Consider the following 14,991-nt stretch of genomic DNA (forward strand, 5'->3'; position numbering starts at 1 on the left):
CCAGCTTCCTGCAAAATCCATCACATATGCCCTCAACATGTATTCCAATATTTGCTTGAGCATTTCTGTTTGATCATCTGTTTATGGGTGGAATGTCGTGTTATAACTGCGTACCCAATGCCTTTTGTTGAATTTTCCAAAAGCGAGATTTAAATCTGGCATCTTGGTCTAATACTATTGCCTTTTGTTGAATTTCTAGAAGCATACCCAATACTTTTACTGATGAAAATTCATTTTTAATGTTAGCAAGAGTAGCTCAGTTGGAAGATTGTTAGACTGAAGATTTGAAGGTCACATGTGTTTTATCCACGTTCAACGCACCTATAAACGTTTATTACCTGATTATACAATCTAAAAACCTAACTTGCTTATAGAATCTAAAATTAATGATTATTTCGTTTTTAAATATAATGAATTAGCGGAAATACCTTTACTTATGAATTTTCATTTTTAATATTAGCGGGGATAGCTCTGTTAGGAGAGCGTCAAACTGAAGATTTGAAGGTCACGTGTTTGATCTCCACGTTCACCTCACCTAATTCTAGTTGCATAGCCCGACTATCCAATCTAAAATTAGTCATTATTCCTTTCTGAAATCTCAATGAATTATTGGAAATACCTAACGTGTTCTAATTCACTGCACCTTATACAAGTTGGATAACTTGAATATCTTATTAAAAATTACTAATTATATCTATTTAAAATTTCAATGAATTAGCGAAAATACCTTTACTGATGAATTTTAATTTTTAATGTTAGTGTGGATAGCTCAGTTGAGAGAGCGTTAGATTGAAGATCTGAAGGTATCTTGTTCGATCCACGTTCACTTGCATAATTTGACTATTCAATCTAAAATTAGTTATTATTTCTTTCTAAAATTTCAATTAATTAGCGGAAATACCTTTACTTAAAAACTTTCATTTTTAATGTTAGTGGGGATAGCTTAGTTTGAAGGACGGATCCTAAAGAGGAGGATGATGATAAGAATCACGGTGAGTTTGGAGGACGAATCCTAAAGAGGAGGATGATGATAAGAATCACGGTGTACATTCTACTTTCAATATTGATGAGTTGAGTCCTTTTGATGTAGGTGATGATTTTTCTAATTCGAGAACGAATCCTTTTGAAGAGGGGGATGATGATAAGAATCACGGTGTTCCAACTGGACCTATTACACAAAAGAAGATTCAACAAGCATTCATACATCATCTACAAAATTGGATAGGCTAGGTTCAACAATCATTTCATGTGTTACAAGCTCATTCGTTTGAGTCAAGACCATTTGGAGATTCAAAAGTAAATATTTGCACGGTTGAAGTAGCGGATGAAGTTGCAAGCATCATTCCATGAGTGGTTAGAAAACTTTATTTATTATTTTAATTTCATAAAGTTTGTAATGCTCATATTGACTTCGTATTCTGTGGAGATTTAAAGGGATCGAGATTAAATCACACCACTAACTTTTTTTGTGGGGAGACTATAAATACCCACAAATTATTATGTAAAAGCATATTTGTGATCAATGAAATTGATCTCTAGACGTTCCCCTTATAGAAATCTGAGCATATCTTTGTCGTTTCTAAGTTTCATGCAATTCTTGTGGTAAATTGCATCTGACTTATTCAATCAAGCCTTAATCAAGTATTGTGGATCTGACTTCATCAATCAAGCCTTGATCAAGTATTGTGGATCTGACTTATTCAATCAAGCCTTGATCAAGTATTGTGGATCTGACTTATTCAATCAAGCCTTGATTGTGGATCTGACTTATTCAAACAAGCCTTGATCAAGTATTGTGGAGTGACTCAATTTAGAAAAAGATTTCAAATCTTGCTTCTCACTCTTGGATCTCATAATCTAATTATACCTTTATCTTTTGGTTGATCCAAATTTTGTATAAGAAGGTGGTAATTTCTTTAATACAAGGGTTCTTGCTTCTACAAAAGCTTGGCTTGTTGGGCTGAAGATTATGGTTGGTCTATCATCCTTCAACGGGATCTTCTATCCCCATGACTTGCTCTGATGCGGTCGTTCTTCTAACGCCGATGACACGTCCGGTTGTTGAGATTGGTAATGTGAGTTTGTAGCCCATCCATTGAGGTTCTTTGAATGATTCTATAGCTTATCATTTCTATGTTGGGAGTTCGATCATGGATCTTGGGCGAAGGAATCCTTGGTTTACCGAGTTGAAGGAAGTGTCATAAGGCTAGTTTTTTTTTTTTTTCCAATTTTTTTAAATTTTATTGATCTTTTTTTAGTGATTTTATTTAAATTTTGTCAAACCCACTCGTGTGCTCATCTCAATCATTTATCAGATTAACAATTTGAATAAAATAAAGTCCATTTGACCAAATGTCTATAGCATAACACTAACAAAGGTACAAAGTTCGTGACATTAACCATTTGAATCACCTCAATCCCACTTGCTGAACTTGACCAAATGTCTATAACATAACACTAACAAAGGTAAAAGTAATATTCCATTGAGAATCAAACCCGAGTCTCCTGGGTGAAAGTCAGATATCCTAGACGCTGGACGATAATGGATTTTTGGTGTAGATGTACTGAAGTCTTTTGTCAGATCACTGAAAAGTTTTAGCATGATCTTTTTTTTAATGTTTAACTCTTCGACACGTCCTTCCCTGTGCGTGTTAGAGTTCTTAGAACTACCGCGACGTTTCGAGCTGTTCGATTGTGTGGCTTTTTCTTCCAAAGAGTCTTTGATTGGCAACCCATCCAGGGGAACGCCGATTGCATCGATTCCATCAACGATCTTCCCATGAGTTTATGGTGCATGACCCATTTTTTATACCATTCACCTTCGAGCACTACCATAGTTTTGCATCGTCCATGAGATGCATTGCGGCTAACGTAACTCTCAGGTCGTATGAGAAAGTTTCTATAACCCTCAACTCTTAGGTCGTATGATAGAGTTCTTAGAGCTACTGCGACATTTCGAGGTGTTCGATCGTATGACTTTTTCTTCAAAAGAGTCAACATCAAACGTCAGGTCTTTAATTGGCAACCTATCCAAGGAGCATCGATTGCATCGATTCCATCAACAGTCTTCCCATGAGTTTATGGTGCATGACCAATTTTTTATATCATCCACCTTCGAGCGCCACCGTCTATGAGATGCATTGTGGACATAACTCTTAGGTCCTATGAGCAAGTTCCTGTAACCTTCAAGTATTGTTCTACGTCAAAAATAATGTTTTTTAATTCTTTAGCATCCCAATTCCCATTTAAGGGTTTGTGTTTTTTGATTTTGAGTTTGTTAAGCCCAACATGAGCTTGGTTTGGTGTGTGGTTCTCTACGACCCTCCTTGTCAAACTCACTCGAGTGCTCATCTCAGTCATCTCAACCACATGATGGCGTTCAACAAAAGAGATCTTTAAAATGACCGGATTATCACATTAACCATTTGAATCACCTCAACCTCAGTTGTTGAAATTGAACCAAATATCTATGACATAACACTATTAAAGGTTCGAAGTTCATAAAAGTCTTTTTAATCTAAGATACTATTGAACTTGACCATTATAGTGCCTCTCAAACCAAGTTCATAAAAGTCTTTTGAATTTAAGATACTATTGAACTCATCCGTTATAGTGCTTCTCAAACCTAGGTAAAGTTTACATATAATTTGTGACAAAAGATGAAACTATAAAATAAAAGAAATAAGAAAATAATATTTCATTGCCGAGAATCAATCTCGGGTCTCCTTGACGAAAGCCAGATCTTCTGTGTAACGTCTAACTCTTCGACACATTTTTTTATGTGTGTGATAGAGTTCTTAGAGCTACCGGCACGTTTCTTGTTCTTAGATCGTGTTGCTCTTTCTTCAAAATAGTCAACATCAAACATTAGGTTTTTTATTGGAAACCCATGATTTTTTGGTGCACGGCCAGTTTTTATACAATTCACCTTCAAGCGCCACCATAGTTTTGCATCGTCCATGAGATGCATTGGGCCAACGTAACTTTCAGGTCCTCTGAGCAAGTTCCTATAGTCTTGAAGTATAATATCAAAACATATTAACGTATTTTATATGTTAAATATTAAAATAATTGATGTGTATCATAAACATTAAATAAAAATATATACTTGAAATTTGAATGAGATTCATATTAATTAAACATATATTATGATATTCTATGACATTTTAATATTATTTAAATAAGATATTATATCTTAATGTATTAGGTATTCAAATATATAATTTGACAAAAATTATCACATGTTCACCGTAAATAGAACCCTAGGTTTAAATCAAAAAGCATCAAACGCTTTATACTCTGACATTTTAGGTGATATTTTTCAGAGGAAGCTAATAAGGTCTTCAAAGAACATCATATTTGACATTTTAGGTTAACAACATGGTGAAAAGAAACCAGAAATTCTAGTATTGGTAATTAACTACAAACCTTTGTATAAGGTTTTAGAATAAATAAGATATCCAATCCAAAACAAAAATGATTGGATAAAAAGAATTTAAAGTCAAATGTTTTTATAAAATTTGATATGAAATTGAGATTTCTGAAAATTCTAATTTCCTAAAATGACAAATATAAAATAGCATTTAATGTCCAGTTTAAAAAATATGAGAGGACGGTCATGCCATTTAGCCTAAAAAATGCCCCATCCGAATTTCTGAAGATTATAAATGATATTTTCAATCCTTTCAAAAAATTTCAATAATTTATATTGATGATGTGTTGATATTTTCTAAAACCATTAAGATCAATCCTTTAAACATCTACATACATTCATTAATGTAATCAAAAGAAATCAGCTTGTGTCCATACCCAAAATCAAATAATATCAAATAATAACAAAATCATATCGGTTTTCTTCGATTTTAAATTTATTTGAGCCTTATAAAACCCATCCAATGGTCCATTGAGTTTGTCTCAAAGTTTGGTGATGACGTATTCTAGAAAAGCCAACTTCAAAAAAATTTTAGGTTCTCTCAATTATGTGTCTTAAATCCTTCAAGATATCAGACACATTTACAAATGTCTTGATGAGTGTCTTCAAAATAATACAAAGTCTTGATTTGTAAGGGATATCTCTACAACAACAAAAAATCAAATCATTAGTCAAATAAACTCTCTGCTTAAGTCTTATTGACCCAAGGGCAGATCTCATAATGAAACGTTACGTATCAAATATCGGATATGGAGGTATCTAAAATTGTCAAAGAGGACAGGGAAATCAATTATCATATTTCATTCAAAAGCCTTGAATAATACCATACAATTACAAAACAGTAAAAAAAAAAAATATTATTTCCATTGTACTCTGTGTAAAAATTTTTTGAAGGAAATTTAAAATAAATCGAGCGTATTTGTTACACTTTTAAGTTCAATTACAATAAATCAAGAAAAGAATTGAGTGGCAATAAAATATCACTTTGATATTAGAATGTAATTTGAAGACATTTTATCCTTGGGAGTTTGAATTACATTTAAGATTATTTATGTTATTATTTATGTTATGTCTTATTTTCTTCAATTTGTATTTAAAAGCTTTTGGTAGTTGGTAGATGAACTACATCATGTTTGAATTATCATTTTAGCTTGTAAATGCTTGTAATATTCAAGTTTGAAAACATTGTGCAATACAAAAACTTTGTGTTCAATTCTTGAACACAGGGGGCATTTCAAGGAATTATAACATAGGGGCATTTTAGTTGAACACAGGGGCAGTGTGGAATACAAAAACTTTGTGTTCAATTCTTGGAGAATAAAGCCTTGGGATGGGATGTTAAGAAAGACTATGAGTACTAAAAGCGTGATGGTAAGTATAAAATAATATGTCTTGGAGAATAAAGCCTAGGGATGGGAGAAAGACTACGAGTATTAAGAGCATGATGGTAAGTATAAAATATCGAATATGAAGTTAGGTTGATGTCAAATATGAAGTCCTTTGATAAGAAATGATTTAGACATAGGGGCATTTCAAGAATTGAACTCAAAACCTCTTGCACCCCAAATGAGAATCACCCTAAATGCTTGTTTACTTCATGAACATGTCTTACTCTTAGGGTGTTCATTTCCCATGCCAAATGAGACAATATACATTGATATTATTCATGCCAATTAAGGAATTATAACATCTCAATTAAAAAATAAAATATCTATTTAGGCTTTTGTGTTTTTCTTGTATTGTTTTTTCTTTCTACTATATTTAAGCCAAATCATTCCAAAGTTTTTTTCTTCGCTAGTATTTAAGCCAAATCATTAGATTTTTTTTTCTTTTCAATTACTTTTATTTTTATTTTTATTTTTACTAACAATGGAATTTTCATTTTTGTTCAAATTTAAAAGAAAGGATTTGATTGGTATGATCTATGGATTACTTAAAACCAAAATTCTAGATTAGTATAGAACAACTTAGTATTTCTTCCTTAGTTTTCATCCACTCAAAACAATTTATTTTTTTATTGTTCAATGGGTTAAATTCTTAACTTATTGTGAGATAATTAAAATCTTCCTTATAAATTTTTTCAATTAGTTCAAAATTATTACCCTAGGTTTAGTATTTTGATTAGAGATTCCTCTTTCTTATTCTTAATCAAATTTTTGAGTGGGCTTGACTTAGTTGATACATGATTTATGTTGTCTTTCATGTTCTTTTCGTTTGTTTCAAGAAATATATGGATCAATTTCGATTCTTTCTTTTTCTATTTATTGTTTTCCGATTGAGATGTATGGATCCATGGGCCTATCTGTCTACATAGAACTTGAATAAGGATTAATGAAAATGTGCAAAAGCTAATTTAGTTCGTTGACTCGGTTCAATTTCAAGACATATATCAAGCAAGAACCAATAATTTTATCTCTATTAAACGACATTTCAAGACAATTTAACCTGATTATATATTACAACTTAAATAAACTTAACCTGATATGATATGGACTTTATTTATGTCAATATTTCTTAACAATATTAATTGAAATACATTCAAATGATTTGAGAACAAATTCTAAAAACACATTGATAAATTTCAAACCTTGAGGTGCATAAAGCACATGGACTAGCAACGAAAAACGATAGATCAGCAAGAAAGGCATTTGGTCAAGTAGTATGATTCTCACTTCCGGTGTAAGAGGTCCCGAATTCCATAATCAGAATGCCCCACAAACTCTATCAAATGGTTGTGTGTTGTAAAAACAATAGCAAAAAAACTTAACATGATAACTGCAAATAAATGAACTCCAAAGAAAACAAAAGTATTTTTAGAGGTAGAATTATGTTCCTTGGACTTTAATGCCCTAGTATACCAAGTAATAGAAAAATATATATGAGATGCCTTAAAGAAAGTAATCGAGTATGTTTTTATATTTAGAATTTTCATGATGGTCATTTGTATGAAGTGACAAGTCTGCTACTAGAGACACATTACAAAATAGAAAAAGTAGTATAATATATTAAAAAAATAATGTTTCTAAATATTTGAGTTCAAAATTATACAATTATTATCATAAGGTTAATGAGGGGAATACACCAATTGTTGGGCAACAAAGTCAACACAAATAAATTAGAAAAGAAATATGAAAACTTGAGTCCTCAAAAGTGTAAATTGGAAAGAATCTTATTGGCCGAGGACAATGTAGTGTTATGAAAACTAGCTAAATTGAATCTTCAAAGATTAATGTAAATTTTGTGAAAATTGAGAGAAACCTTTTGAGCATGTTTACAATGGCTTAGCCATGCAGCAACAACGTGATGCTTCAAATACTCTTCCTTATGATTACATACTAATGGTTTGTGAGGTCAGAAGTCTTTCTTTAATGTTAAGGATTGTTAGTCCTAAATTATAACTTACCATATATATCATATTTGATCTTTTATTATAACATATTTGTCTTCTATTACAGCTCACCATAGGTATCATGTTTGCCTTTTATTACAGGCTCTTTTCATTTATTGTTATTCCCCTATTCTTTATAATTTATTTGATTATTTGAGAACTTCATTTAAGTGTGGTGGTTTCAGCAAATACATGAGATTATAAAACTTAGGGTAGTGTGCTTATCAATAATGTGATGTTAACATGACAATAATAATAGGTTCTAAAGCACAAAAACATGTGGATAAATTTCAAATAGTGAGGTGCATAAAAGATATGGACCAACAACTAATAATGATAGATCCACTACAAGACATTTGGTCTAGTGGTATGATTCTTGCTTCAGTTGCGAAAAGTAATTTAGATGGATATTTGGAAAGAAAAAAAAAACTATATTTAATTATAATTTACAAGTGTAACATGTTAATTGAAGAGAACAAACAACAAGAATAAACAAATAAAGGAAATTTGTGTATGCATGATTCTCTTCAAATCATGGAAACCACGAGGATTCCTCTCCTTAATTGACATCAAGACTTACTTTTTTGGAACCTGGACCATAAACAGTCATCTACCCTTACTCCTACTCCTCTCTCTAAGAATCAACATAGTATAATCATTCCATGAAGGCCGAGGTAGTCTTATAAAAGAAGATGAGGGTACCACTTTCAAATCATTCCATGAGGACTTAAGAAAGTTTTGAAAAAGAAGATAAGGGTACCACTTTCTATTGCAGAATTTCTATGTGAATAGAGAATGAACCATATTTTTGGGAGATAAGATAGAGCCTTAGCCTAACTTCAAAACCATTACACAAATTGTTCTATGATATTTTTTCTAAGAACTCTTTATTCTGTTGTACGCCAAAGGTTTCAGGAAAGAGACACAGATTTTCTATTGCGCTGATCTCCCAATAGAAGTTTTACCTAGGTCATTTGTCTTCACAATCCTTTTAAGGAAGATGCGCCCAAATAACCGGTGAACAATAACATTTAAAGAAGTTTCAGAGAGCGAGAAGAGGATTGTGATAGAAGTTGCCCTAGGTAAAACTTCTTTAAATGTCTTAGCCAATCATGACCTCATAATGAGGAGTCTCTTGGACAACAATAACATATGGACAACAAGTGTCTTAGCCAATTGTGACGGTCATGATTGCTCAAGGCGTGTCGCCCAAATAACTGGTAAACAATAACATTGCCCAAATAACCGCCTTCGACAACAAATCGTTTACCAGAATGGTTGAGACATGCAACATGCAAGCACAGGCAACATGCCTTGGGCAATCATGACTGTGACATCTGCCCCCACACAATTTATTGGATGAGGCTAACTTTAGGTCTCTCGATGCGCTTTCAGCTGATCTCATAACGAGGAGTCTCTTCCAACCTACTAGGTGCTGTTGAAAATCACTTCTCGGTTTGTTGAGTCTTCATGTCTTCTCTGTTCGTGTCTTTCCTACTTTCTTCGCTTGAAACTTTTTCTTATTTGTATGACGTCATACCACCTGCTTCTGCTTGATGTCTTCTTGGTCGAAATAATAACGTGGACAACAAGGTTAGTCTGCATCCATAAGATCAATTAGATTCTATATGATGTCTTCATAATCTTATGGATAACTTTAACTAGTCCATAGTATTTTCACACCAGTCTATGGTCTTGTTGCTTTGAACTCGAAGTTGATCTGACCTTAACTTATATGAACTCTTTATTTTTCTTGAAATTATTGTGGTTGACGCTTCTGACTGACCCTTCTCTTCATCCGTCTAGATGATATTTCTGTGTGAACATGTGTTGCTTCAGTGGTTTGTTTTTGTCTCCCTTCTTTAGTATCTGACCTTGTTTTTGTCTCTCCTAGTGGGGATAAATCCATTATCTGACCTTGTTTTGCGTCGTGGTGTTCATGTAGTGGCAACAAGGTTTCTATTGAGGTTGGCTCACTCGAGCTCCCCTTTTCAATTACAACAATAGCAGCAAGAATAGATTCATCATGGCTATGATTCTTTCTCAATTGTAGTATCGACATCATTCTCAACCCTCTTGGTTGATGGATGTTTTTCTGAATGATCGTGGAGTTAGACTTTGTTACTACTAGACATTTTGCTAGGGGCATGTAAATGACATTGTGTTTCAGCAGGATGTTCATTCCTGACACGACATCGAAGTCATCCATTTCAACTATCACTAAACAATTTGCCTAGTCCAAGTCTCCAACTTGATTAGAGTTCTCATTGTGACTCTTAAGACAAGGCAAAGCTTCCAATTTGACGGCATTCATCTTTCGTGTATCTTGATGCCAAAGAATGTTAAAATATTTTGTATCGGTCTCCATCATGAGTTGTGGGTGGCTTTAGAGTTGTCAATGGTGTTCCTTACTACTTTGTGGTTTATCCAGACCTTGACATACATAATATATATATATTCATTTAACTATAAGACATATGGTCCATGGAAGAATTGTAACTCTTATACTCATTAATATTATAATGGCTACTACCTAAATTATAACCTAAAGTTGATAATTGATGTTCAATTAGCCAACCTTAAATTTGTAATCATTGTGGAGTGACTGAAATTACAATGGAAGTAGTTTAAACTCCTAGTACCTTAAATGAAGTTGGTCTCTTCTAATAAAACACGAATTTCTCTTTAATATCATTAATACAATTATGCTTCATATTGAACCTACCAAATATGAAATTAAAACTGCGTTCAATCTAACTCCATTTTATTGTCATCTTGAATGACGTGTAGGATATATTCTTGATTTACCTTGATATTTCATATTAGTTAAGCTTTTTGCAAAATCACAATTAGACAACAACAAAGATGAACTTGGGTCTGTTTATTATTTTAAAGAAAATTTCTTTTTCCATCTTATTCCTAATAACTCTTGAACTAAATTCATATTATGCTAAGAAACAAATTTTTTACTCGCAAGAAGTAAAATATGTAACTTTAACTAAAATTTCATCGAAACAAATGTTATTGCCATACAACATAGATGACAATTATAGCCTTCAAACAAAAACTAAACTAGTTGTGGTGAACGGGATAGAAACTCTAGTGTTCATCCATAATATACAACCACTACCTAAATTATGACCTAAAAATTTGAAAACATAAGTTGTAATTGAAAATTACATAAAACAATCCCCTAAATCCAAGAACACGTGTCCAATTAGTCAATCCTAAAGATAGTAACTAACATAGAGTAATTGAAGCTCCACATGAACTAATTTAAAGTTCCAGTTACTTAACTAAAGTTTATCTCGTCTTTAATGAAACATGAGTTGCACTTAAGTTCATGAAATGTTTATAGACTCCAACTCTTAGTATTATTAATGCAATTATATTTCATATGAGTTTGTCATAAATCAAACTATGGTACATTCAATACAACTTCATTTTCTTGTCATATGAAGCAAAATAGAAGAATTAAATCAAGCAAACTGATGAACTGAGCCAAATAAATCCAACCCAACCGAAACTGATTAGTTTGATTCATTTGTTGGGTTGTAGTTTATTTGATAACACTTGCATATTAGAAGAATTCAATATTACATGCCTTACTTACGAGTAAACTACTAGACCATCAACTTTTTGTTTATAGTCCAACAACCACTCAAGAAAATAGATTTCATACTTGAGAGAAAAAAATATATTGAGTTAAAAATGTTGCATTTTTTTAGAGCTCTTCCGTTTTATTTAAGGTTTTCATATTTAAGAAAAGAGAAAATGAATAAAAATAGGAGACATTTTATAGATTTAGGAATGAAATAAAGGGTATTTAAAAAGCTAAAAAAACAAGGAGATGAAATATTAATGATATTAATGGGTCATAGGTTGAAGAAAAGGAGTGAGTGAAAATAAAAAGGGAGATTGATTTATGCCACTCACAAATAGTTAGAACCTTATTTTAGAAGGTTAAGGGCACTAGTTTTGAAAGTTCATGAATATTTTTGGTACTAATGGTTTTATCAATATAGGAATGCAACTTATATTAATATTCATACTAAAAAATTACTTTTTTATGTTTAAGTCACGACCCATTTCTGATGGGTTCTCGAGGATTACAAGTTAAAAGAATTTATTTCTTTTTATCAAATCATTTTTGTTTGGGATTGGATATTTTATTTATTCTAAAACCTTATTCAAGGGTTTGTAGTTAATTACCCGTATCAGAATTTCTAGTTTCTTTTTACCGTGTTGTTAACCTAAAATGTCAGATATGACCGCATGCTCTTTGAAAACCTTATGGGCTTCCTCTCCAAAATATCACCTATTTCTTTCTCTTTTACCCAATGTTTGAAGATTACTGTTATCTTTCATCAAAGCCTTTTGAAATAGTAAATCAACAATAAGTTGTTTTTTAATTTTTGTAACTCTTTGCTTTTCTTTGAAGACTATTTATGTCGTATGTAAGCGCCTCTCTCTCTATAAGAACTATGCTTCCAAGGTGTGAAGCGAGAGAGAAAAGTGGAAGAGAAGGGGTTTTGAATAAGACGACCTTTTCATTTTTTTTTTTTCATATTGAATATTGAAAAGTAATAAGAATTAGAGGTGTTAAGCTTTTTATCATCCTGGCGTCGAGCTATTTTTCCGAAGGACCTCCCCTACAGTATCGTCACCGCAGTAGAGTTAACCACCAAGTTCGGGATGGATTGGTGTGGTTCCTCTACGCCTAGGACACCAGAATATCGAACCATGAACGAAGAAAAGCATGAGAGAAAAGCATATTGGCTAGTGATTGTGAGGCCCCAATTCTTGACTGGAGGGGAGACCAAAGGCCTCTGCCCTTCCATCCCTTGATAGATAGAGAGGGAGGGCAGAGCTTTTTTTGGTTTTTTCATGTTGTCAAAGAGTTGAATAATGAAAATAGATGGCGAGTGCCTAATCAAATTGATCGGGTCATGTAGGAACAAGGTTCAAGTCTACCAGTCTGTTAGGATGCCTCAGCTGCATACATCACTACACTTTTACTTGACACCTATCGTGATGATAAACGGCTCATCTCGCTGCGACCTTCTCTTGAATTCTCAAAACTTCTGTCGCTCCATCCCCGCAGGGGCAGAGAACCCATCGTTGTCTCGGCTGTGCTACCGGAGGCTCTAGGGATGTCGGAATAAGAGAGCACTCATCTAGGGGTGGGCTTAATAGTTAGAACCTTATTTTAGAATGTTAAGGGCACTAGTTTTGAAAGTTTATGAATATTTTTGGTACTAATGGTTTTGTCAATATAGGAATGCAACTTATATAATATTCATACTAAAAAATTACTTTTTTATGTTTAAGTCACGACCCATTTCCGATGGGTTCTCGAAGCACGGATTTAAAGTTAAAAGAGGTTGAAAACAAAGTAAAATGTTTTCTTGAAATAAAAAAAGAATTAAAATATAATGAACATATATATTTACATTATATTTAAAATAGAGTTTATAGGTTCATGTTACAAAATAATGGAAAGGTTAAAAAAAAATCATTTTAAAACATCAAAAATAGTTTTGGTGGGTGTAGTTGGTCTAGGGCAACTACTCTTACTACACTCTTTTCTTAATGATATCTTGGTTCGTGTCCGAGTAAGTAGCCTAATTGTATGTTTTTAACCATGTTGTTCATAGTGGGTGCTTGGATACCACACTCTTTTCTTAATGATATCTTGGTTCTTGTCCGAGTAAGTAGCCTAATTGTAAGTTTTTAACCATGTTGTTCATAGTGGGTGATTGGATACCACACTTTTTTCTTAATGATATCTTGGTTCTTATCCGAGAATAGTAGCCCTTAGGTTCTAAGTACATGGTTCTATGTGGTGGAGGACTTTGCAATAAGGTTTGGAATCGGTAATTATTCTTATTTCTTTTCCTTTAGACACTCAATGGATGGTCGGGAGCAAACCGAACAAAGTGTCTGTCCAAAAGAAAAAGGCCCAACCAAATTCGAACTGGTGACTCTTGATTTGCAATCAAATGCTCTACCACTGAGCTATGAACCCATTTTACATGATTTCAACCTTAGTAACCCCTTCTACAGAGTGTCAGTCTAAAAGTGTAATAAGTGTCTGTCCAAAATAGAAAGGCCCAACCAAGTTCAAACGGGTGACTGGTCAAATTCTCTTCCACTAAGCCATGGATTCATTTTGTAGGAATTTAACCTTAGTGAACCCTTAGACATAGTGTCGGTCAAAAAAGTGTAACAAATTTCTATCCAAGATAGAAGGGCCAACTAGGTTCAAATTGGTGACCTCTTGATCTACAGTCAAATGCTCTAACATTAAGCTATGGACCCATCTTGTATGATCTCAACCTTAGTGACCCCTTCTACAGATTATCGGTCCAAAAGTGACCCTACTGAATTGGCTATGCACCAATTTTGTATAAATTGGTAGATTACCTATCAGAAATTAAACACAGGTCAGTCAGATTCAAAGTCGAAAGTGCTAACCACTACACCATAGAACCACTTGTTAAACTTTATTTTGGCAGCGATTTTGATAAGCGCCAACAACGCTAGATTTTGCAAAGCTAGAGGTCGTAGTATTCTTGCAAACTTTCACAAAGAAAGCTAACTTAACGAAGTGATTTCAACCAAGAGACAGGTTAGAAGGATAAATAATAACTCTTAGATTGAACTTGGAATCTATGATTATCACTCTTAGATTCCAAGACGACTCACTCAAGAATTAGCTTGATCATGACTAATTCAATGAATAGATTTTAACACCAAACCTAAAACAAGCTTTGAAAGAAACATAACACCCAAATGGTTTCAAACACAAAGTTTTTGTATTCCACAATGTTTTCAAACTTTAATATTACACGCATTTTTTATAAGCCAAAAAGATAATTCAAACATAATGGAGTTCATCTACAAACTTCCAATAGCTATTAAATACAAATTGGAGAAAATAAGACATAACATAAATAATCTTAAATTTAATTCAACTCCTAAAGATAAAAAGTCTTCAAATTACATTCCAATGTCGAGTGATATTTTATTGCCACTCAATTCTTTTCTTGATTTATTGTAATTGAACTTAAAATGTGACAAATACGCTGGATTTATTTTAAATTTCCATTAAAAAATTTGTACACAGAGTACAATGGAAATAATATATATATTTTTTTACTGTTTTGTA

The 14,991-nt window shown here is 32.8% G+C and overlaps 1 non-coding gene across 1 annotated transcript; it reads right to left on the reverse strand.

Moving 5' to 3' along the window:
• Positions 1-13,777: 13,777 nt before the first annotated feature.
• Positions 13,778-13,848, reverse strand: TRNAC-GCA. Its single transcript has one exon. It is a non-coding gene; the product is annotated as a tRNA-Cys (tRNA).
• Between the last annotated feature and the right edge of the window lie 1,143 nt (positions 13,849-14,991).

This window comes from Cucurbita maxima, unplaced genomic scaffold, assembly GCF_002738345.1.
Source record: "Cucurbita maxima cultivar Rimu unplaced genomic scaffold, Cmax_1.0 Cma_Scf00042, whole genome shotgun sequence".
Lineage (NCBI taxonomy): Eukaryota > Viridiplantae > Streptophyta > Magnoliopsida > Cucurbitales > Cucurbitaceae > Cucurbita > Cucurbita maxima.